We start from the raw sequence: 25,002 nt of genomic DNA on the forward strand, positions 1-25,002 counted from the left end.
GAGGAATAAATCCTCTGAAGTGGCTAAATTCTCACAAAAGAAAAGAGAAAAGAAAAAAGGTGGTGTGGTGGAGGAAGAAAAATGGCCAGCAAAAGAAAAAAGATATTTTTGATTTTGACTACTTAAGGGGCTTTCTTTACATAGCAAGGCCACCTCTTTGCTAGCCAGGCCAAATTGAAAGAGCAATGGCTGTTGCCTTACACTGCAGTTCCATAGCTAAGGGTTCTGCCATCTTTTTTTTCCACCACAACAGCATGATTTTGGTTCCTAAATCAAGCCCTTTCTGGTTTGATACTTGGTACTTCTGCAATAGCAGCAATTTGTTCTAGCTGAAATATGGTAATCAAATTTAAAAACTTTTTTAAAAGGAGCTCAATGGTTAAAAGTTAGCTTAATTAAAAGCTACCATCCAAGATGTGTGTGTGTGTGTGCACGCATGCATGTGTGTGTGTGTGGTGGGGGGTGGGTGTTTGTATTTAAAAGGACATCATGGTTTGTTTGTTTTTCTTCTAGGACTTCGTCTCTTTTTTTGAGCAAAAGATTTTTTTCTTCTCAGTTGGCTGAATTCTGTTTTCTTCATTTACTTCTGTTGTCTCTCCTTTCTCTTGCACCCTCTGCTGCATGAGGGGCCTAAAATAGTTTATAATAGCCTGGGGTTCCTTAAAGAAAATGGAGAAAGCACCAGACTCCCTATTGGGGAGAAACTCGTTTTTCCTTATGGAACTCCAAGAGTGTAAACAGACAACTTGTATCAGCTCTCAAACTGCTTGCATTTGTATTGTGTTACCTGATTTATTGACTAAAATAGGTATTGCAACAGAGGCTACTCTTCAGTTTTTAAGGAAGAGTGTAATTTAGACACTTTGAAATGTCTTCGCTTAAAAAAAATTGTTTTAAGTGCACTGAAAAAGCATTACATGATCTAGCCTCATAATAATTCTCCCTTTTTGGAGACCCAGGATTCAGTGTGGACTCTGCCCAGATTTCAGAGATCTAGGTAAAAAAGAAATAATCCCTTTCTGAATAAAATTGGTCTCCTCATACAATCCTATGATAGAGTTCTATAATTTTATGTTTGATTTGGCATCCATCTTTAGTCTCCCTTTAGCACCACTAGACTTTTTCTGTCTGTACCTTGAGATGTAAATTTTGCTATCTGATTTTTCATCTAAGAGTTGTTTCCTTCAATATGCAAGTTTAGGGCTATTTAGCTGACAGCTGCCAGGCTAATGAAACAGGTTATCAAGAGTTTGCAAGTCTAAGACAGGGGAAAACAAAAGGAGGTCTTAGGAATCTATAAGATGTGCTTCTACCAGTATGCCTAATACATCTATGTATCTATGTGTTATGTACACCTTTCACTACTAAAAATATACAAAAGAGCTGTAATTAATTGGCTTACAGAAAAATAAAGGTGCTGAAATCAAATGCTTTATCAGAAAAAAGAAGACTAGCCAAATGCTTTTTCAAGTTTACGTGATTTAAGTAAAATCTGTAATAAATAAGCTAGCTTTAAAATTATTGGCAAAATAATATTAGAAATGTCTTAAGAATTGCCAGCATACATTTTTGTTTGCATTTATGGATCAAGTCATTTCATATTTATCCCTGCCAAATACTATAAGGTGTCAAAATTTGGCATAGGGTTACGAAAGTATAAACCCAGCCTAAAACAGAATGATCTTTGTTTGTGTTAATTTTTAATAAATAAGACATTGATATTGGTTTAATGAAAATAGCTACATCTTGAATTATTTAGTAAAATTACCATAACTTCTAATCTTGTGGCCTTAGGGAGTCTAGTCCACAGGCAATAAGGTTTCTCTTGGGAAATGACTGTTATCTTTGTTTCAAAGCTAAACTAAACTAAGTTCCTTCCACAGTTAGTTCGGCCTATGCCCAGGAATGAACAAGGATAATTTGGAGGTTAGAGGCAAGAGGGAGTCAGTTAGGTCATATCTTTTTCACTGTGTCAGTTATAATCTTGCAATGGTGAGTTTCATAACTTTAAATGATGACTATCACAGTTTTCATAAATAATCTAGGTAAACAATTAAAATAATTAGGTAAATGTAATGGGATAAATACTTATAGATAAACGTGTCATAATTTAGAATCTAAAGTTGCATTAGATTAAATAATGGATATTTCATTATTTGGGTATTTTACAATGAAAATATATTATAGGAAAATATTTTTTCTAAAAAACAAAATGTGTCCTTTTTAAAAGGTGAACAATTTTTGTCAAATTCAAAGCTTATTTTAAGGTTATATATAAAACAAGATAAAAGAAACCAGGAAATGAGGCAGATGTAAAGAAAGTTGCAGAAATAAAAGGTATTTTTTGCTAAGAAAGCTCAAAGAGAAATAATTTTATATGAGAAAGAATCTTGTATGGTAAATTTAGTTCTCGAATAAGATGACTGGTTGTTTAAGAAAGAGGGATGTTCAGGACAAATCAGAAAGTCCAAGCATGTCATGAGTCATCTGTGTAAGTCACAATAAGAGGATTTATTTAAAAAAAAAAAAAAACAACTTTCAGCCGGGCACGGTGGCTCACACTTGTAATCCCAGCACTTTGGGAGGCCGAGGCAGGTGGATCACCTGAGGTCAGGAGTTCAAGACCAGCCTGGCCAACATGGTGAAACCTCATCTCTACTAAAAAATACAAAAAAATTAGCCAAGTGTGGTGTCAGGTGCCTGTAATCCCAGATATGCAGAAGGCTGAGGTAGGGAGAATTGCTTGAACCTGGGAGGTGGAGATTGCAGTGAGCCAGGATTGTGCCACTGCATGCCAGCCTGGGTGACAGAGTGAGAGTCTGTCTCAAAAAAAAAAAAACTTTTATATGATCAAGTTGTATATGATTAAAGGGAAATTATAATGGTCTTTCTAGAAATTGGGTTTGATGTAAAAAAAACACACTTATACACTAAAGAATTGATTAGAACAATAAAATTTTCTTAGGAGATTGATTTACTCTTTTTCTTTTTTTTTTTCAGAGATGGATTCTTGCTCTGTCACTCAGGCTGGAGTTCAGTGGCACGTTATTTTTGTATTTTTAGTAGAGACAGGGTTTCACCATATTGGCAAGGCTGGTCTCGAACTCCTGACCTCGTGATCTGCCTGCCTCAGCCTCCCAAAGTGCTGGGATTACAGGCACGAGCCACCATGCCTTGCTGGATTTACTCTTAATAAATTGTAAGACATTTTAATTTTTTTAACCCAAAGTTCAACTTTTATTGCATCTCACCATTTTTGGTTTTCTCTCCCCTTTCAAAAGGTGTAAAATAGTAATGCTCACCTTCATCTCATTTTCAGCTCATGTGAGTTTTTTTCCCCTCGAATTCTGTTTGTTGTGGCCTGATGCTAACAATAAAGGTCTAAAGGAAATGTTTTCTTCCAACATAATATTTTGTGCACTGCAGAAGGTCTTTTGTTTTGCTTTTTGGTAACTGACTAACAGATTTTACATTTTATTGAAATAATTCCTATGCCATTATTATTAAGTTTTGGTTTGTTTAGAAAAAAACTGAGATTAAAAGAAAATTTTTTAAAAATTAAAGATATTACATCCGTGTATCTTTCTGTATGTGCTTTTAAAGTACTTGTGACATTGAGTTACAGGGCTTTGACTCCTGGGTCTAAAAAGGACACCAAGTCTTGCTAAATCTTAAACACTGACAGTAATTAAAGCCTCATCTTCAGGCCTGGTAGAAGATGTCAATCAAAATAAACTGCATTCCTAAAACACAAGGCCAGAAATTAAAGCTACTCAACTCCTCAAGGCCCAGGGACTGTTTTGTGGAAGAGGTGTGTGTTTAAGATTGTAAGGACTGATTTTGATAGAGAAAATAAGTTCAGTTTCTCTATAAATTAACTGTTAATGTCAAAGGCATACTGATGCAAGACCATCATATGGTACCCTGTGTAGGATTAACAAGGTTTTCTGGAAACATTGACCGACTCCTTAATAAAGGTTATAAAGGTTATAAAGGGCTTATTGAAGTTATATCTTATGGTCAGGATTAAAATTTTATAGATTGTGTATAAAATTTTGGAAAGCAAATTTAATTGGCTTCATGCTGTTTTTATTAGGGCTTGTTTGGGAAATTAAATCTCCTCTCTAAAATAATGAAAGTTTTTGCCTTTTTTTTTTTTTTAATCCTTGAGTTATCACTTTGGTTAAATAAATGACTTTTTACAATGACCTGCGATCTTATTTTGTGATATCAAGTGTTTTCAATCTTTGATATTTGACAAACTTTCCAAAATCAAATTATAAATTATGTCTTTTTCTGACCTAATTAATCCTTTAAGATATTATGTTCCCTAAAGTCCAAAAATGACATATTTGGCTTATTTGGTATAAAAATTATACAGGAAGCATTGTGAAATATGAAATGGTATTTAGTTTTCTTTGGGCTGTATTTGTATAAGTGTGTTATTGGTATCTGTTCCAAAATAATAGGAAACTCCTAAAATTCTGACATGACTTAGTGTATGTTATCAGTAATTATAATTGTTATGTTAAATTATTGTATGCCACAGAGGTAACAAATTTTCTTGTCAATGGTGTCTTTGACTGTGGCTGCCCTAAAACTTTTTGTCATCCATGGACAATTGTTGTCTTGTTTTGTTCCTCTTTTGAAGGTAGTTTTATAATCAGCTATAAAACTCTTAACACGTGTCCTTGAATGCAGTTTTCTGATAACTTTGGAGATTGTGACATTAGAAAAGAGGAAAAACTTTCAGGACTCATGGAGAGCTGAAATGTTCACAAATATCAAGCAGAACAGAAATTAACTGCATGGACTGAACCAATAGAAGACTGAAGTAATCTTTTTGACTTTTTGCACAAAACGTTGCTGATCCTTTGTTTTGTTTTTCAGAGTCAAGGAAACTTTTTTTTTGAGCTATTGACAGCTTTTAACAAGTATACTCCTATGAACAAAATTTGGAGCTTGTTTCTCTCTACCTGATTTCTCCAGAATTTGGAAACTATTTGTAAGTATTCGTGATTTATGGCAATATGGTTATTTGCATAAGTGAAATAAGAATCTGTTTTTATTTGTAACAGGACACAATTGGAGAAACTGGTTATTTTACAGTCTTTGGCTGGAATGGTGTGCTTTCCTTTAAGGTATTAAACTTGACTTATAGAGCCAATAAAAAATTCTTGGGGAAACTGGCCTCATACCTTGTCTGCACAGTCCCTGAACAGTGTTCCTGACCTGTGGTAAGTAAAGAATGTCACTTTCTGACAGGCCCAAGAGCCCTAAATTATGTTGGGACTCAAAAGGAGAATAATTCACCCAACTCATAGGTATTTGATGGTACAAATCCGTGGCTGGGCTTGGCTTTAAAAAAGCCTTATCTGAGATTGCTTCTATGGAAGAAGTCCATCAAAGCTAATTTTAAAAGCCTATGTGAAAAATAATTATTCTTGCTTCACTTCATACAAATAATCTGGCCAAGTATAATAAAGCAAATTGGTTCTTCTATGATTTATCTTTAGTAAAAATGGGAAACTAGAGAGAGAAAAAATATGTTTCAAAAACTATAGTACACCTGTTGTTAGATTTTAGTCTTGCCTAATGTTTTTCTATTTTTATTATTTTCTACAGTTTAGACTGAATTCTTATTTTTCCTGGCTACAAGTCTCCAAAATAATGTTTTCAATTTTTTTCCTTCATTTCCTTCCCCTCACCCCATTTTTCCTAATTTGAAATAGTTGAAAACTAAGCTGTACTTTCTAAAGTCCTGCAAACTGAATCTAGACAACTTAAACTTCAGAAGAAAATAAAAGCAATCTATTTAGATACATAAGCCACTTTCATACCTACCTACGGATGTATGGACTTCAAAGTAATGTGGTCCATATAGATTTTCAAGGATTGTTCTCTTGTTTGTTGTTTTTCTCCCTTCATCCTACTATTTTCTCTTCACAGGACATGAGACTTCTCAACCTGCTAAAAATGAACTTTCCTAATAACTTGGGACCTACCCCTGTAGGAATAAACTATCCTAGCCCTGAGAGCACAGACTCATTTTCTTCTAAAATGCTTTCTTCAAAAGATTTTTAAAAAGAAAATTGAAGAAGTGTGAAAGGAAAATAAATCTTGGGGCCCCAACATCACTAAGCTAAAGGGAAAAGTCAAGCTGGGAACTGTTTAGGGCAAACCTGCCTCCCATTCTATTCAAAGTCACCCCTCTGCTCACTGAGATAAACGCATATTTGATTGCCTCCTTTGGAAAGGCTAGTCAGAAACTCAAAGGAATGCAACCATTTATCTCTCACCTACATATGACCTGGAAGCCCCCTCCCTGCTTAAGTTGTCCTGTCTTTCTGGAGATAACCAATGTACATCTTACATATATTGATTGATATCTCCTTTCCCTCTAAAGTGTATAAAAACAAGCTTTGCCCTAACCACCTTGGGCACATGTTGTCAGGACCAACTGAGGCTGTGTCATGGGTGCATGTCCTCAAACTTGGCAAAATAAACTTTCTAAGTTAACTGAGACCTGTCTCAGATATTTTTGGGTTCACATACTCATCCAGCCCTGGTGTACCCTCTGAAGAATGTTATGCCAGTGCATGAGAAACTGGTTATATACTTGTACCATTATTAACATTAAACTATTGAGCACTTAGTGCTCCTGTCTACATTTCTTAAAAATTCTTAAAATTTTCATTTCTTAAAAATTCATTTAACAAATGAAAACTCAGATTTCTTAGAAGCTTTGTTACTACTCGACAGGAAATGTGGCATACTGTGTATTAGAACTGAGGGAGAATCCCAACTCTGGTCCCTCCTAGCTCTGTAATCCTAGGCAAACAACTCTGCTTCAATTTCATCATCGATGTAATTGGTAGTGAGGAGAAGCAGTAAGTTGCTGAGTGGTTGTGAAGATCAAAAGTAACATATATGGAGCATCTGGCACATATTAGGAGCTTAATAAATTGGTACTTCTTTTACAACCATCAAGGAAAGGTAGGAATTTCAGGAGACACAACATTGCTAGACTGCAAGTAGCAGTGAGCTTGGAAAACACTAGCCGTGGATGCTTTTGCTGCTACAATGGTAAGAGGTCTCAATCTCCTCTTACTCAAAAGCCCAGCATTTGTAAAAGCTGGGGTTAACAGCTTTCATCTGGCCACCAAAAGCCACCTCGTTGGCACTTTAATTTTTAAAGTTTTGTGACTGCTACCAGTGTTTTTTCTTTAAGTATCATTCAGACAAACCTTCGCTGGCTCCTCTACCTTCTTCCTCTCCAAGCAGAAGCCTGGATTAAATATAAAACAGCTTGCTCATCAGCAGCAACCTCCATGACCTTGGGTAGTGGCGTTGTGGAGTCGTGCTTCAAGGCTGGCAGGCCCCAGCTGTCAAGGAAAGGTAGGCCAGTGAGTTCCTCATCAGATAGTTGCTATGAAGGCTCATTTGGTGTGGGCAGCTCTTCCCTGGCACAGCCAAACTGTCATCCTTCAGAGGAGTGTTCTGCCAAGGGGATGGGTACCAGACAAGTAGGTTGCTCTGTTTGTCTTTGATCTGGAGAAGGAAGGGGAATCAAGACATTATTCAATGTCTGTTATGATCAGAAAGGGTTATATTTATTCCTCCCCACAAACTGAGTAAAGCAGAGCTTCCCAAAAAGTTTGCACAGAACATTAATGTGCCCTGTATAGTTACCAAGTGCCAAAATGCCAATTGCCCTCAGCCTTTGTGAAAGCAAAACAGGACTTCATTCAGGTGATCAGAGCTCCCTGATCTGGTCACCTCTCACTGTAGATGGCAACATCCTTTGCAGTAAAAATATTCTCATTTTCAAAGTGTACAATGTTATGAAAAAGTTTGGGAAAGACTACTATAAGGTATTACCTTGGTTTACAGAGGAGGAAGTTGAAGCTCACAGATTAGGAAGCACACCCAAAGATCACACTTGCAAACAGCAGAACCAGCATTTGATTCCAGGTTAGTTTGCCTTCAAAGTCCAAGTTCATTCCACTTTCCTCACATTGCTGAAAACAACACAAAACCATAAAAACAATAACACCAGGAATCTGAGTAGATCTTTTTGGTTTAGGAAGTGCTTTGACAGAAGAAAGGAAGACATTAGAGGTGATGGAACGAACACTTCTCATATGCCTACAATGTACCTCGTGCTTTACATTAAGAGTCTTATCTTTTTAACAGTTTTAATTTGTTTTACATAACTTATAGTAGATAAACATATATGTTTTCTACTATATTTGTAAAAATGGTACATTTTTTACAAATTTAATTTGCTCTTTCATAATTTTCTCTCCATGCCCCACTACTTTTTTTTTCCTGTTTATTTATTTTTGTATATTTAGGGGGTACAAGTGCTGCTTTCTTACATGCATATGCTGCACTGTGGGCTTCTAGCATACCCATCACCTGAATTGTGAACACTGTATTCAATAGGTAATTTTTCAACCTTCATCCCTCTCCTCATTCTCCCACCTTTTATAGTCCCCAGTGTTTATTATTCCACTCTTGTCCCCCACTCCTTCTAATAACTGATTCAGTTCTTAGAGAAACATTTAATGACAGAAACTGGACTTAATCCCATTTCTTTTGACTGCAAATTCTGGACCCTCCTTGCCCCAAGAGCAATGGAATAATTAATTCAAAAGAGATTTTCAACATAAAATAGTCATATTTACTGGACCAAGACTGTACAAAATAAACTTTTAAATTTCATGCTATTTTTAGGTTTTTTAATACATTTCTATTTCTCTCTGTATACCTTCTGATTTCCTAGTTCATAGTTTTTGGGTTTCAGAAGGACATCTATGTCATGTGCTGGTGGAGGAAGATACGAGGTAAGACCAAATGGCAGATTGGTTAGGAGTTGAATCCCCAATCACTTGAAGTAGAGGCTTGAGAGATTAAAGTAACTCGAGAGTTAGCATAGCTAGAAGACTCTCCAGTGATGATTTCTTTTTAAAGGAAATTGTCTCTAAATACAATCCTTAACGAAATCCATGGAAATAAAACAGTATCATTTCATAATATAATTCACCAAAATTCATGGTATCAAAAATGAAAATTCTCTGTCTAGAGATGTCTCTCAAGCATACAACAAAGCCATTTTGTCCTGTCTAGGAAAAGCGAATGTAACTGTTGTGAGAGATCATGAACCATTTCCGTGTCCAGGGAACTAATCGCTGCTTATGCTGTGTTCAGTAAGGTCAGGGGCACAATCCTGTAGTTGTAGGCCTTTGTGATGGGGAAATCTGGTAGATTTTCTGAGTCATAATTTGATTACAATGGTGATGGCAATAGCTGAAACCTTGACTGTGAGAATTTGTCCTTGAAGATAAATTATTACTGAGGTTACATCTGGCATTATTTTCTTTTTTTCATTATGCAAAACAAGTAACTAAGAATATGGTCAAACCCCATCTCTACAGAAAATACAAAAAAAAAAAAAAAAAAAAAAACCCAAAACAAAACTAGCTGGGCATGGTGGCGCAGGCCTGTAGTCCCAGCTTCTCAGGAGGCTGAGGCAGAAGAATTACTTGAATCTGGGAGGCAGAGGTTGCAGTGAGCCAAGATTGTGCCACTGTACTCCAGCCTGGGAGACAGAGCCAGAGACTCCGTCTCAAAAAAAAAAAAAAGAAAGAAAGAAAGAAAGAAATATTTTACAGTTGTTTTTTAAATGTTTAATAGCTTGGATTAGATATATGTTCATAAACCTGCTGTCAAGTTAGTACCAGTGTTGATCTGGGTTGCAAGGAACTTAGTTTGAAAGTTTGGATAATATGTAAAGTGCCACAGTTATATAACTAAGGCAATTATCTGTCAGTTAGATTAAATTTGTGTTTGTTTAACAAATACTAGGCACCCACTCTGTATGGGTCCTGTTTTCGGTGCTGGGGATATTGGGTGAATAAGAAAGACAGCATTTCTGCTGTCATGAAGCTTTCCTTCTAGAAAGAGAAGACAGAAAATAAACACAATACATTGGATCACTTTAGGTGCTGTTTTGAAATAATAGAGAGCACCTGTTGTTACGAATGTGTCAGACTGTCTTCTGGTTAGTTTTGCTAATAATTTACCTACAGTTGGAGTGATTCTGCAGGTCAAAAATGCTGCCAGCTCTTAGAGAATTTTCCTTTGCTCCTGCTGAAGATAAAATCGGACAGTTATAGTAGAGAATTTTTTTTTCCCCATTTCCCTTCGAGTAGGGCATACAGCATTCTTCTTAAATATGGAGTGGGTTAATCAGCATAAATTGTAATTGGAAGACAGATGCTTTAGTTCTCTTTGAGAATCCCTAGTTTCTGTTATGAATCTGTAGATCCTTAGAAACACAGTATTTAACGAATGCCTAAAGCCTGAAGGGTTTATGAGAGATTTATGAGATTTACTCAGCACACCAAAATAGTGTCATCATGTTAAAGAAATTTGACTGATATTTTAAATTGACTTACCATGTTGTTATGCGGTGAAGGTTTTTATTTTTTTCAGAATTTACTTGGGATACAAACAATAATGAGTGGCATGCCTTTGATAGTATTACATTATAATCTTTAGGAAGACCATGCTGATATAAAGTTCCAGGCACAGGATGATAGAAAACATAGAGAATGTAAAACAAGAGGAAAAAGTACAAGTAGTCATGTTTTTCAGAAATCTGGTACACTTGATGATGTCAAATACGTAAGAAATAAATAATTCATATTAGTATATTACACTCAAAGTTGCTTATAAATCCTGTTTTTTTTCCCTCATAAGAAAATAACATAAATTCTGCTTAAAGACAGACTCCTCAATAAGGGTTTCTTCTCTTTTATCCACTCTTGTATTTTCTAGATGTAGAAAGGAGGTTCAGAGTCATTACATTTTAACTACAGTAATATGTTTTGGGGTTTCCAAGTTTTAGTTTTCAAGTTATGGCTGGTTTATACAGCTTCAGGGCTGTTCTGTATTCAGATGATTATAAAGTGGTTGGTTTGAAAGGCCAACATAAGTCTGCAAATATTTACTTCAACTTTTAAAGTCTGTTAACAGCTCAATTCAGGTAACATGTTGTTGCATGATTAAAGAAAGCTGAGTTTCCTTTAACTGTACTTAGAAAGAATACTGTTGAAGTAATAAACAACAATGGCTATTATGTTTTTTTTTTTTGAGGCTTATAGTTTTAGTAATCGCATTAGTGACTGCATTCCAGAGGTCCAGAGCTTAGAAGGACATACAAGCTGTAGTAAAGATTGTGGAAAAATTACCAGAAATAAAAAAGGAGAAAGAGAGAGAGAGAGAGAGAGATGAAGAAAGGGAGAGGGGAAGGGAAGGGAAGACCAACAGCCTGGATTAGGGGTTTGGATTTCTTACTTACTAGTTCATTCATTAAGTCATTCATTCCTTCTTTCAAAATATTAGTGTGCTGGTGATAAGACTTTAAGCAAATAAGTGAACCTCTTAGCCGAAGTTCTGGGAAAAAATTAAAAATTTTTTTTTTTTTTGAGATAGGGTCTTCCTCTGTCACCCAGGCTGCAGTGCAGTGGCACGATCTCAGGTCACTGCAGCCTCTGCCTCCAGGGTTCAAACGATTCTCCTGCCTCAGCCTCCCAAGTACCTGGGACTACAGGCACCCGCCACCACACTTGGCTAATTTTTGTATTTTTAGTAGAGACAGGGTTTCACCATGTTGGCCAGGCTGGTCTTGAACTCCTGACCTTGGGTGATCCACCCGCCTTAGCCTCCCAAAGTGCTGGGATTACAGGCATGAGCCACTGTGCCCAGCAAGATTTTTTTTTTTTTTTTTTTTTTAGTAAGAAAAACTGGAAAGGATAATAATTCTGTCTGTGTCTCACAGTTATTGTGAGGCTTAAACAACAACATATATGAAAATGCTTTGGAAAAATTCTCTAGAGAAGAAAGTTCTTCACAGGTGCTATTAATAAAAGGCATATGCCCATTTACCATCTTATTTCTGAAATCATATTTGAGGTATTTCAAGCAGCCTCCCGTGGGGCTCTGGCCCAGTAGCTCACAGTGCAAGATGAACAACATGTTTATCTTGTGAGAAAGCTAGCAGAGTGTCTTAATATTTCAGCTGAGTGTATGAGGGCACAGTTGGAGCACAGCAATCTCTCTTTGATTAGTGCACAAAAACTACTGATTTGCATATTTAAGATATGATGCCTCATTGTATGGGAAGAAGTTGGGCAGATGATTCATCTGGAAAAGATCAAGGAGGCTGATTCATTTAATTCAGGGCTTATTTCTGCAAAGCTGTTTTTGAATGTTTGCAGATCTGGATCACATAATTATGGCATTAATTGAGACATTAGTTTGTGTTCATCATTGTGTTCAAATTCATAAGCATCCTGTTATTTAATTCTCACTACAACCATTTGAGGTGAACAATAATATCCTCAGTTTGCCGTTGAAAAAAGTAAATTTGGATGACTTGAGCATTTTTTTTTAAAGTTTACATATCTAGTAATTGGCTCAGGGCTCTCCTGCAAAGTTAGCTGTTGTCTCTGAGGACACCAGGGTCAGTGACCTGGGGTCAGTGATCTTACCCACACCCCGTCCCTATTTACTGTAGCATTTGCAGAAGATGCTGTGTTCCTTCTCACCTCCTGCGATGGTGGCATCATCCTGGACGGCAGCTCTCCCTCTAGTTAGGTCAGTCCATCTCTTGCTTCTCAGTGATGCTCTAGTTCCAGCAGTCAGTGAATACTCTGCAGGGGTTAATGGAGGAGCTGGGAAGTGTAGGGGTTCAATAAAAGGAAAGATGAATAGATTTAATGAATATTTATTAAGTGCCTACTAGGTATCAGGTACCGTGCTAGGTACTGGGACAAAATAACAAGCAAAAGACAGGATATTTCTCATAGAGCTTATAGCTTAGTTGGGTGGGAGGAGACTAGTGTTAAATGAAGAGCCACATAAATGAATGCACTGTTCCCGGAATGAACCGAGGATCAGGCTGCTTATTCTCATGGCCCAATAACGAGATGCAGATGAACTGGGAAAGAAGAGAGTTTACTTCTGTAACCGGGTACAGAGAGAAGGCCGGGAAAATATCAGCAGACCAACTTAAAGTTACAAAGTTTTGCAGAGCTTATATACCTTCTAAGCTACATGTCTACGTGTAAGTGTGCATTCATCAGAAGACATAAGTTATTAATTTCTTCTAACCTATAACTAAAGTCTGTGTCCTAAAGACCTTCCTCTGGAGCTCAGTAAATTTACTTAATCTAGATGGGTCCAGGTGCCAGAGGTAATTACCCTTATCTTGTCTCCTTGCTAAATCATGGAGGTTTGGGGAGTTCCTTCAGACCCCAGTAAAACTTGTTTAATCCTAAACGGATCCTGTTAAGAATTCCTTTGTTATCTTGTCATGCTTCAAGGCCCAGGAAAAGCCTAGGCAAAACTCTCAGTGGGCTTTGGTTACCTTCCAGCCTTCGTATAAGGGCAACGGCTCTATCATGTTTTTTTTTTGTTGTTGTTGTTAGTTTGTTTGTTTGCTTTTGAGAGGAAGTCTTGCTCTGTCGCCCAGGCTGGAGTGCAGTGGCATGATCTTGGCTCACTCCCATCTCGGCTCACTGCAACCTCCGCCTTCAGGGTCAAGTGATTCTCCCGCCTGGGCCTCCAGAGTAGCTGGGATTACAGGCACCTGCCACCATGCCCGGCTAATTTTTGTATTTTTGATAGAGACGGGGTTTTACCATGTTGGCCAGGCTGGTCTCGAACTCCTGACCTGAAGTGATCCACCGGCTTCAGCCTCCCAAAGTGGTGAGATTACAAGCATGAGCCACTGCGTCCGGCCTTCTATCAACTTATTTATTTATTTATTTTTTGAGGCGGAGTCTTGCTCTGTCCCCCAGGCTGGAGTGCAGTGGCGGGATCTCCGCTCACTGCAAGCTCCGCCTCCCGGGTTCACGCCATTCTCCTGCCTCAGCCTCCCGAGTAGCTGGGACTACAGGTGCCCGCCACCATGCCTGGCTAATTGTTTTTTTTATTTTTTAGTAGAGATGGGGTTTCACCCTGTTAGCCAGGATGGTCTGCATCTCCTGAGCTTGTGATCCACCTGCCCTCGGCCTCCCAGTGTGCTGGGATTACAGGTGTGAGCCACCGCACCCAGCCTCTATCAACTTTTTAATATTTAACTTAACACTCAGTCAGTGCTGAAACAGTTGTCGTGGAGGCCTGTGTGTTCAGCTGTTAGTGAGACCTGGCCTGCTACAGCACAATTTAAAATTGTGATGTTTCATGACAGTGAAAGAGGGCTATGACAAAGAATAAGGGGAAGAAGATATAGTTTGGATGACAGGGGTGTGTTTTTCAGAAAAGGCCTCAGTGAGGAAATGGTGTTTAAAATGACATGCTTATAAACTATGTTTGAATACTGAAATACTTGTATATTGATAATTCTAAAATAATACAACTATTAGCCTTTGAAATTTGTAGTTAATAGTAGGAAATACATTTATTTTTATTACTTATGCACAGTTTTCTTACCATTTTTAAAAGTAAATTGCAGATATAAGTGAATACTTCTATGTATGCTTTAGTTAGAAATTCCAGGAACTACTATTTGATTATCTTCATATCACCTGGAATAAGCCATGAGCATTACTGATTTTTACAGATAAAATGTCTCTTGTTTTGTGAAGGATTTTTCTGTATTTCCCAATTAACTGTTTCTATATATATAATAAAAATTGTCTTCTCACCATTCAATGTGTCTGTTTTAAGGTTAATATTGTACCAAATGTGGACTAATCCTCATTTCTAAAGCTTATGTAACCACATAGTGTTTTATGTCCAATAAAATGTGATTTATGTACTTGGTTTACAGCATACCTAATTTTTCATAGAGGAAATGGACATTTTGGCAACCTTTAATGGTGACAAAATGAAACACTTAGAATCTTTTTTTTTGGGAAAATAAGATATGTACTTTCTACCTTTTGGATATGAATTTTCACTTGTTTTCTACGGACAGTTACTTCTCAAATAGTGTACATTACAAATAAAGTTATCATAATTAGTGGGAAAGAATATTGATCAAAATATTTTATATTCCATCTTTGCCTCTGTTCAAAAACTTCATGTAAAATTGTATATGTATATTTCAAAATGTAAAAGTAATGTTTGTAAGGATCTTCACAATTATCAAAGCATTAAATGTACCATTTATTTTTTATTTACTGAATAAAAGGGAAGTTTATTAAATGATACAAATATCACATTTTCTCTGTTTTGATACTTGTTTTTACAGTTTATAGTTTATGTTATCTGAATCCAGGATTGTTTCATTTTTTTAAATAGAGATGGGGTCTCCTTATGTTTCCTGGGTTGGTTTCCAACTCCTGGCCTCAAGCGATCCTCCTGAGTAGCTGGTATTATCGCCAGGCATCACACCAGCTGGCCTTTTTAAAATTATTATTATTATTTTAATTTTATTTTTTAAATTAACAAAATTTTTTTGAACTAAAAGTAGATCTGCCATTTGATCCAGCAATCCCACTAATAGGTATCTACCCAGAGGAAAAGAAGTCGTTATATGAAAAAGATACTTGCACATGCATGTTTATAGCAGCACAATTTGCAATTGCAAAAAATATGGAACCAACCCAAATGCCCATCAGTCAACGATAAAGAAAATGGAATACTACTCAGCCATAAAAGGAACGAAATAATGGCATTCGCAGCAACCTGGATGGAATTGGAGACTATCATTCTAAGTGAAGTAACTCAGGAATGGAAAACCAAACACTGTATGTTCTCACTTATAAGTGGGAGCTAAGCAATGAGGACACAAAGGCATAAGAACTCTGGGGACTTGGAGGAAAGGGTGGGATGGGGGTGGGAGGGATAAAAGACTACACAATGGGTACAGTGTACACTGCTTGGATGACAGGTGCACCAAAATCTCAGAAATCACCACTAAAGAACTTATTAATGTAACCACCACCTATTCCCCAAAAATCTGTTGAAAATTTTAAAAGAATCAAATACAATACAATAAAATATATAAAATTAAAGAAATTTTTAAATAGGGATGGGGTCTCACTATGTTGCCCAGGCTGGTCTCAAACTCCTGGTCTCAAGCGATCCTCCAACCTCAGCCTCTCAAAGTGCTGGGATTACAGGCGTGAGCCACCATGGCCCACCAGATGCTGACTGGAGTTTGAATTCAGGATTTCTTTTATGATCATTGTTTATGATTAATGTTAGGAGTTAAATTTTTTTTTCAAAAAAGTCTTATTTAAATCAATGGCACAACTTACAATTAATGGCATTTTAGAATTGGCATCATATGGCATGATTTATATGTTGTCAGCCGCAAGCCTTGATTTCATCCACCTGGGGTAGAAAATGAAATACTATTAAATTTTAATGTCCAACTTTCCATGGTTCTTCTCCCCAGGCTATGATCCCTTGACCTCTCCCTCATCCTTCACTTTCTCACGATTCTCGCTAGGTATTTCTGGGCGTCCTGGACGGCGTGCCTTACACCAGGTTTATAACCCGATCCTCCCCTGGAGGTACCTGCTGCTAGCTCTCCCGCTCTGTTCCTGGCCACGCCCACTGCCTTCCGGTGGCCTGAGGGAGGATTACCTGAGACATCCCAGCGTCTGCCTGCGTGCAGTCCCCAGAGGCTGTCCGCTCAGCACGGTTTAGTAGTCGGGTTCTCGGCGACTTCAGTTTAGTCCCCAAGGCTTGCTCTCCTTGGTCCAGGAGCAGCTCTGCTCAAAGCCAAAGGGTCTCCAGGTGTCTCAGGGAAGCTTCTGTCACAAACTTACTGCAACCTTTGTTTCTCCAGCCTTCCACACACACACAAGTCTCCATGGAATCACAGGGCAGTTGCAACTCACTCCCCTTTCAACAGGAAAACTGCAACAGCCCCCTTCTACCCAAAAGGCATCACGTCATTTAAAATAAGGATGAGGCGGCCGGGCGCGGTGGCTCACGCTTGTAATCCCAGCACTTTGGGAGGCCGAGGCGGGCGGATCACGAGGTCAGGAGATCGAGACCACGGTGAAACCCCGTCTCTACTGAAAAAGACAAAAAATTAGCCGGGCGTGGTGGCGGGCGCCTGTAGTCCCAGCTACTTGGAGAGGCTGAGGCAGGAGAATGGCGTGAACCCGGGAGGCGGAGCTTGCAGTGAGCCGAGATTGCGCCACTGCACTCCAGCCTGGGCGACAGAGCAAGACTCCTTCTCAAAAAAAAAAAAAAAAAAAAAAAAAGAAAAGATAAAATAAGGATGAGGCAGGGCGGTCAGTAATAACAACGGCAACCACAATAGCTGTCACTCCATTTTGATGTTAGGAAACTCAACAGAGAAAATCAGAGAGGTTGCATGAGTTGCTTAAGGTCACAGATCTAAGAGGATGTTACAATTATTAAAATTTATAAATTTGGGCTGGGCATGGTGGCTCATGCCTGTAATCTTAGCACTTTGGGAGACTGAGGCAGGTGAACACTTCAGTTCAGTAGCTCAAGACCAGCCTGGGCAATACAGGGAGAACCCGTCTCTACAAAAAATACAAATAATCAGCTGGGCGTAGTGGCTCGCACCTGTAGTTCCAGCTACCTGGGAGGCTGAGGTGGGAGGACTGCTTGAGCCCCAGAGGTTGAAGCTGCAGTGAACTGTGATTGCACTACTGCACTCCAGCCTAGGCAACAGAGTGAGACCCTGTCTCAAAAAAAAAAAAAAAATCTATAAATTTGGTGAGTTGCCCCAAAGAGTTGGAACTATGACTTCTTCGGGTATGTTGAGGCTGGTTCTGGGAACATTGGAATTACTGCAAACTGGAACCAACTGTTGCTATTGGAACAATACTGCTACTACTGGGGAGAATAGGGTTGGTGTGATAGTAATGGTTCCCTTTTAGACTTTCAGTTCTTTAGAACCCGGCTAACTCTGTTTCTGCCTCCTGAATAGACTCATCCTGATGCAACCAACTCATGTCTTTTTGTCTCCTCCTCTCCACTACTGTGTTGATATTATTTAGAATTTTAGTCCTGGATTATTACGCTATAAATATATTTTTCTCTCTCTTTGTTCGTTTTTGAAAATAAAAACAGCATCTTAATTTCATATGTCTTTATCAGATAAAAATTTTATTTTTCATTTATTATGTTTTTTGTTAAAAAACAGCTTTATTAAGGTATAACTGACATACAATAAACTGCAAATATTTAGAATGTATGTTTTGGAAAGTTCTAACATAGGTATATACTCTTGAAACCATCACCCTAATCAAGATAATCAGCACACTTATCTCTACCTTCCCCCTCCCGCCACCGCCAAACTTCCTTGTGTTCCTTTGTAACCCTGCTCACCCACGCCTGCCTGCCTGTTTCCCCTGTTCCCAGGCAACCACCCACCTTCTTTCTATCACTATAGATTAGTTGCATTTTCTAGAATTTTTTATAAATGGTTAAAACAGTATGTACTCTCTTTTATCTATATAGCATAATTATTTTGATGTTCACTTATGTTGTTGCATGGATCAATAGTTTATTCTTTTTATTGCTAATAGTATTTCATTATATAAATGTGCTAAAATTTGTTTATCCATTCGCCGAGTAATAGACATTTGGATTATTTCCAGTTTGGACTATTACAAATAAATTTGCTATGAACGTTTATGTACAAGTCATTTGTGAACATATGCTTTTTTTTCTCCTGAGGTAATTCTTTGGAGTCGAATGCTGGATCATATGGAGGGTGTATATTTCACTTATTTATTTATTTGGAGACAGGGTCTTGCTCTGTTGCTGAGGCTGGAGTACAGTGGCATGATCTCGGCTCACTGCAACCTTCACCTCCCAGGTTCAAGTGATTCTCATGCCTCAGCCACCTGAGTAGCTGGGATTACAGGCCTGTGCCACCAGCTAATTTTTTTATTTTTAGTAGCGATGGGGTTTCGCCATGTTGACCAGGCTGGTCTTAAACTCCTGTCCTCATGTGATCTGCCCACCTCGGCCTCCCAAAGTGCTGGGATTACAAATATGAGCCATTGCCCCTGGCCTGTATATTTACCTTTTTGGGAAACTGCCAAACTATTTCCAAAGTAGTCATATTAATCTGTTTGCTTTGCTTGAAGCTGGGTAATTTATGCAGAAAGGAGGTTTATTCGACTCACAGTTCTGCAGGCTGTACAAGCATGGCACTTTGCATCTGCTCAGCTTTTGATGAGGCCTCAGGAAGCTGTTACTCATGAGGTGTAGGGGGAACAGGTGTGTCACATGGTGAAAGCAGTAGCAAGAGAGATGCCAGGCTCCTTTAAACAACCAGCTCTTACACAAACTAATAAAGAACTCACTCATCACCAAGGGGATGGTGCTAAACCATTCATGAGGTATCCGCCCCATGATCAAAATACCTCCCACTAGGCCCCACCTCCAACATTGGGGATCACATTTCAGCATGAGATTTGAACTATATAAGTGGTTGAGTCATTTTACATTCCAACTAACAGCATGTTAGAGTTCTAGTTCCTTTAAAGCTTTGGCAACAGTTGGTATGGTTAGTGTGTGGTGGTATTTTATTACGGTTTTAATTTCTATTTCCCTAATGACTATTGGTGTAGTCTGTCTTTCATGTGCTTATTTCCCATCCGTCTACCTTCTTTGGTAAAGTGTCTGTTCAAGATAAACCACATTGTGCACCATAAAATGTCTCAATAACTTTAAAAGTGTTTAAGTCATATAAAGTGTGTTTTCGGACCGCAATGTTATTACATTAGAAATCGGTAACAGAATGATATCTGGAAAATCCCCAAATATTTGGCCCCCAGTGTTGCTGTTAAGAAATCTGCTGCCAAATCTTCTTGTATCTTTGGAGGAGATATGCTCTTTTTTTCCTGGAAGCTTTTAGTATTTTCTCTTTCTCTTTGTTCTTAAATGTGCAATAATCTTTCTAGGTTCTTAATCTCTCCTATTTGGCATGCAACCTTTTCCATCTGACTTCTTTTATCTTTAATTTAGAGATAATTGTTTTTATTGTTCTCTTAAATATTTGTCCTCCCTTTATTTTGTCTTCCTTTGGACTCCTGTTTTCAGGATGTCAGCATGTCTACTTTTATCCTCGATGACATTTAAATTTTTATTTCTGTATGTCTCTCTTTATCCTTTTTTCTGCCTTCTGAAAGATGTCCTCAGTCTGCTCTTTCAGTTTTACAATTTTTCCTTTGGCTGCATTCAGCTTGCTATTTATCCCATCTAGGAGTCTTACTTGGAAGCATAATTTTTTATACGTTATGTATAATGTCTGTCTGTCTTTATGACTTTTTTCCCACTTCCTATTACCAGTAGCTTTTTGACAATATTGGTTGTGCTTATTTGTTTCAGTTTTTTGAGACAGTCTCACTCTGTCACCCAGGCTAGAGTACAGTGGTGCAATCTCAGCTCGCTGCAAACTCCACCTCCCAGGTTCAAGCGATTCTCCTGCCTCAGCCTCCCGAGTAGCTGGGATTACAGGTGCCCACCACCATGCCCAACGATTTTTTGTATTTTTCGTAGAGACAGTTTCACCATGTTGGCCTGAGTGGTCTTGAACTCCTGACCTCAAGTGATCTGCCCACCTCCACCTCCCAAAGTGCTGGAATTATAGGCGTGAGCCATCATGCCCAGCGTGGTTGTGCTTACTTTAAATTCTTAATTTGTTTGTTCCAGTATTTCTGCTTGATATCGTGTATGTTCAGTGTGTATTTTTCTTTTTACAGTGGTTCTAACCTCAGGAATTTTAAGCTGTGAGCTGATGTTCCCCTGGAGTTATCAGGTACCAATGTGACATACCAATACTGGGTCCTACTTTCTGTCTTCCTTATGGTTTTAAGATTAAGGAGTTGAGTCCCAGGGAGTCCCTTAGGTGTTGGAACTATAGTCAACAACCCATCTGTTGCCCCTCCACTAGGCATTACTCTGCTGGGGATTCTCCTCTAAAGCCTTTGAAGGGGAGCTGGTAGTCATCTCATAAGTGATGCATCATTTACCACACATGAGGAGGACTGGAGGAGTGAGTGCTCAGGGAAGCTGGTCAGCCTCCCCTTTTTAGCGTGGGTGATTGCTGCTGCCTCCTGACTCACAGTGGTTATGGGACAGGCAATGGTCCAAAGGAAAGAGGAGAGAGAAGGAGAGCAGAACCTAGCAGCACTCTATCTATTATTCTAACTCTGCATTCCTCCCCACCCAAAGTTTGTGATGGCCTTTAGGCCATCTCCAGGGGTTTCTCACAGTTTTTTCCTAGAGCTGATTCCCCAGAGCATCTGTGGCCTGTGCCTGATCTTGCCTGTACTTCAGGGGCCAGCAGTGGGGGATAGGTTACTGAAAGCTTTTGAGTTTTGCTGTGAGAGGATTAATCTTTCAGCAGAGCGCAATAAAAGGAGGAAGGAAACTCTGTTACCAGTCTAAGTAAGCAATAATGGAGATCTGGATTAATGGTTTGTATGTTGAAGTGAGAAGACTTTTTTTTTAAGTATAAATGATTTATCTGTTAGTTGAGCCCAAGCTTGAAGAAGCTGCTCTTTTATTTTGCTTTTTGTTTTTCTTACATATGTTTATTCTTAGCCTTTTCTTTTCTTTCTTTCTTTTTTTTTTTTTTTTTGCAGTGAATTCTGCAAACTAAGCACTGGAAGAATGTCAAGATGTTACAGTGAAAAAGGAAGCTAAACGAGGCCAGATTGGAGAGCAAATTGTTATTATTTAAAACTTATGGACCACCTTGAATATGCCAAGTCCTATTTAAGAAACTACAGAAACATGATTCCTTTCATTTAACAGCTAACATTTTCAGGAAGTATACACATTTCTGTGTGTGTTTCACTCCACATACTGCCAATATTTAAACTTGCTTAGTTTGAGGAATTTCCTCTTATTAGTTTCCTTTTTCTCAACTTTTTTTTTTAGGGTGGTTCTCTTTCTTTTTTAAATTTTGTTTCTGTTTTCTTTCCTCTTTAAAAATAAAAATAGAGACTATGATCAAATATTGCATATGTTCCTATTACTGGGTTGAAAGTTGGTAACTGAAACACTACCTTTATTCTGTGATTTTTCTAAAAGCAGGCTGGATGAACTATTTGTTACCCTTTTTGCAATTGTTCAGTGTGTTTGTCTCTCCGCAGAATGGTAACTGGCTGATCTCCATTTTCATTTCAGGTTAAAATCAAGGAAATCAATTTGAACTGTAGCACGCCAGTTTTGTGTTAATTACAAACATGAAAAATGTTCAGTTTTAAGTAAGATAATGTTGTTTATTTTTCCCCCTGTTTTTTATGCCTCTAATTCTGCTATAAATCGTATGTAAAAAGAATTTGGTGAGACGCAGTAAGAATTCTCATAAAATGCTGATGGGAACGAAACTTCTGCTGACCATGAAGGGTACTTATAGATACAGTGTAGCTACTCCCCCTATGCTCCCACCCCCACCATATACCAGTGGTTCTCAAACTTTAACATTTATCGTAATCACCCAGAGAGTTTGTTAAAACAGGGATTGCTGGGCTCCACCTCCAGAGTTTCTGATTCAGTAAATCTGGGGCAAGGCTTGATAATGTGCTCTCTAACAAGTCCCCAAGTCATAGTGACACTACTAGTCTGGGGATCAACTCTGAGAATCACTGCCATATACCGATATTTCTCAGTACTGACTGCACCTGGGGATTTTAAAGAGAATACAACTGCCAAAAATTACCAGTGCTCAGGTCTGTTCCCACTGGTTCTGATTTAATTGGTTGGGAATGAGGCCAGGATACCTGAATTTTATAAAAGTTCTTCAGGAGATTCTAAGTTATACTTAGGTTCAAGAAGCACTTCCTTATACTCAATCTCCACTCGTCATCCAGAGAAACTCATGTAGTTTCTGTTCCACCTTCCATTAAAACCTTCAATGTCAAGATATTATCAAGATATTTTTATATAGATTGGGATGCCTATTAGTCTTGGTCACCACCAAAATGCAAGTCACTAAGTATTTATCCCCTCCCTTACTCTTACTATTTCTCCATGGTTTCTCTCCACTAATCCATACCTGCTCCTACTTTGCCTTCCACCATGAGTAAAAGTCCCTTGAGGCCTCCCCAGAAGCAGATGCCGCCATGCTTCCTGTACAGCCTGCAGAGCCATGAGCCAATTAAACCTCTTTTCTTATAAATTACCCAGTCTCGGCCGGGCGCGGTGGCTCACGCTTGTAATCCCAGCACTTTGGGAGGCCGAGGCAGGTGGATCACGAGGTCAGGAGATCAAGACCATCCTGGCTAACACGGTGAAACCCCGTCTCTACTAAAAATACAAAAAATTAGCCGGGCGTGGTGGCGGGCGCCTGTAGTCCCAGCTACTCGGAGAGGCTGAGGCAGGAGAATGGCGTGAACCCGGCAGGCGGAGCTTGCAGTGAGCCGAGATTGCGCCACTGCACTCCAGCCTGGGTGACAGAGCGAGACTCCGTCTCAAAAAAAAAAAAATAAAATAAATAAAAATAAAAATAAATAAATAAATAAATAACCCAGTCTCAGGTATTTCTTTATGGCAATGCAAGAATGGACTGATACAGGTAATAAATCATTCATTCATTCAAATAAAGTTACCATAGTGTTGGGGATACAGAAAAGAGCCAGCCCCTTAAGGAGCTCAAAGTCCTGAGATTACCCTTCCTTCATTGTGATTTAGTGCCACTTTTGAAGACAAAAAAGAAGTAAGAGTCTTATTTCATGAATATGTGGCAAATGTATGACTCATTACATTTATGGTTCCACTAAGTTTAAATTAGGAGGAAGTTCCTAATAAGTACTTTTAAGCAAAAAAATAGTTGTGATCGATTGTAAAATTAGACACAAATTATCTCATCTCTTTATGCATACCCTTTGCAATGTGAATTTGTGGTCTTCCCATCATGAGGTGAATTCTATTTCTCCACCCGGTGAATCTGGGCTTGGCCATGTGACTTGATTGGCCAATGGGACATTATTAGCAAATAAATGCACTGCAAGTAGAGGCTTGAAAGGTGCTTGTGCATTGTTGGGGCTTGCTGTCTTGCTGCTCTTCGAGCCTTGAGATAACCATGTGAATGAGCCTCTGGATGAAGAGAGACACAGGGTCATGCCATCCCTGTTACTCCAACTAACAAACACCAGCCACCAAACCTAAGTCGGAGGCTCTCTTAGCCCAGCCAACTCCAGCTGAACCACCAGCTACCCTATGGATGTGTGAGTGAGCCAGCAGCCAGCAGCTGTGCAGGCCCAGACCAAAAGAACTACCCATCGGAAAGTAGGTGTTGGATTCTTTCCAATCCACAGAACCAAGGACAATAATACATGCTTTAAGACACTACATTTTGGGGTGCATTGTTACACAGCAAAAGTTAACTGATACTATAGAATTTTTAGTTATCTTAAAATTTTTTAAAATTTAATTTAACCTGCTGCGACTACTGGATTAGGATGAGTTCAGAAAGTAAAAATAGAGTCTTAAAATGTAACATTTCTCACAGCTGGCTGTCAGTTCTATTGAATTTTTACCTAAGGATTTAAATGAATTAGTTGACAGAGAACTTTATTTTTTATTGTCTCTGGTGCACAGCATGAAGTTGAAGTTGGGTGAGGGGTAAAATTTTCGGTTAGTAGCTGGATGAAAGATCAGCCGATTCTCCCAGCTTTTAGTCTTGCTCTTCCTAGTACACTATCAGTCAGCGTTTTCTTAAGGAGTGATTGGTATTTACTGCCTTTCAGTTCAACAACAGGCTACTTTTTAAATATAAAAATTACCACTCTGATTTCTATCCACCATCTACTCATCACTCAGTCACTCATTCCTACTATGCAATGGCTCCAAGGGATATATCCTAGGAAGCCATAATTATAGTCCTTGGCTGTAAATCCATTGGATGCAGCAGTTGTCTCTGTGCTGTCTCTCTCTCACCTGCCACTCCTCAACCCACTGTAATCTGGTTTCTGCTCTCCCATGCTAATGAAACCTTCTCACCAAGGCCACAAAGAACTTGGTATTGCT

The 25,002-nt window shown here is 38.6% G+C and overlaps 1 long non-coding RNA gene across 4 annotated transcripts in view; it reads right to left on the reverse strand.

Moving 5' to 3' along the window:
• Positions 1–482: 482 nt before the first annotated feature.
• LOC129472964 (uncharacterized) overlaps positions 483–25,002 on the reverse strand; it is a 58,297-nt gene continuing 33,777 nt past the window's right edge. The window contains exons 2-6 of one of the 4 annotated variants that reach the window (XR_010119125.1): positions 16,281–16,356; positions 12,618–12,743; positions 7,882–8,021; positions 7,266–7,551; positions 483–7,135 (exon numbers count right to left, since the gene is read on the reverse strand). This is a non-coding gene — a long non-coding RNA (uncharacterized lncRNA). Of the gene's footprint in view, positions 7,552–7,881; positions 8,022–12,617; positions 12,744–16,280; positions 16,357–16,611; positions 23,725–25,002 lie in introns of those variants that run through there. The other 3 variants (XR_010119124.1, XR_008654155.2, XR_008654156.2) reach the window with 3 other exon arrangements.

The sequence above is a fragment of the Symphalangus syndactylus genome, chromosome 23 (assembly GCF_028878055.3).
Source record: "Symphalangus syndactylus isolate Jambi chromosome 23, NHGRI_mSymSyn1-v2.1_pri, whole genome shotgun sequence".
NCBI classification, from domain to species: Eukaryota; Metazoa; Chordata; class Mammalia; order Primates; family Hylobatidae; genus Symphalangus; species Symphalangus syndactylus.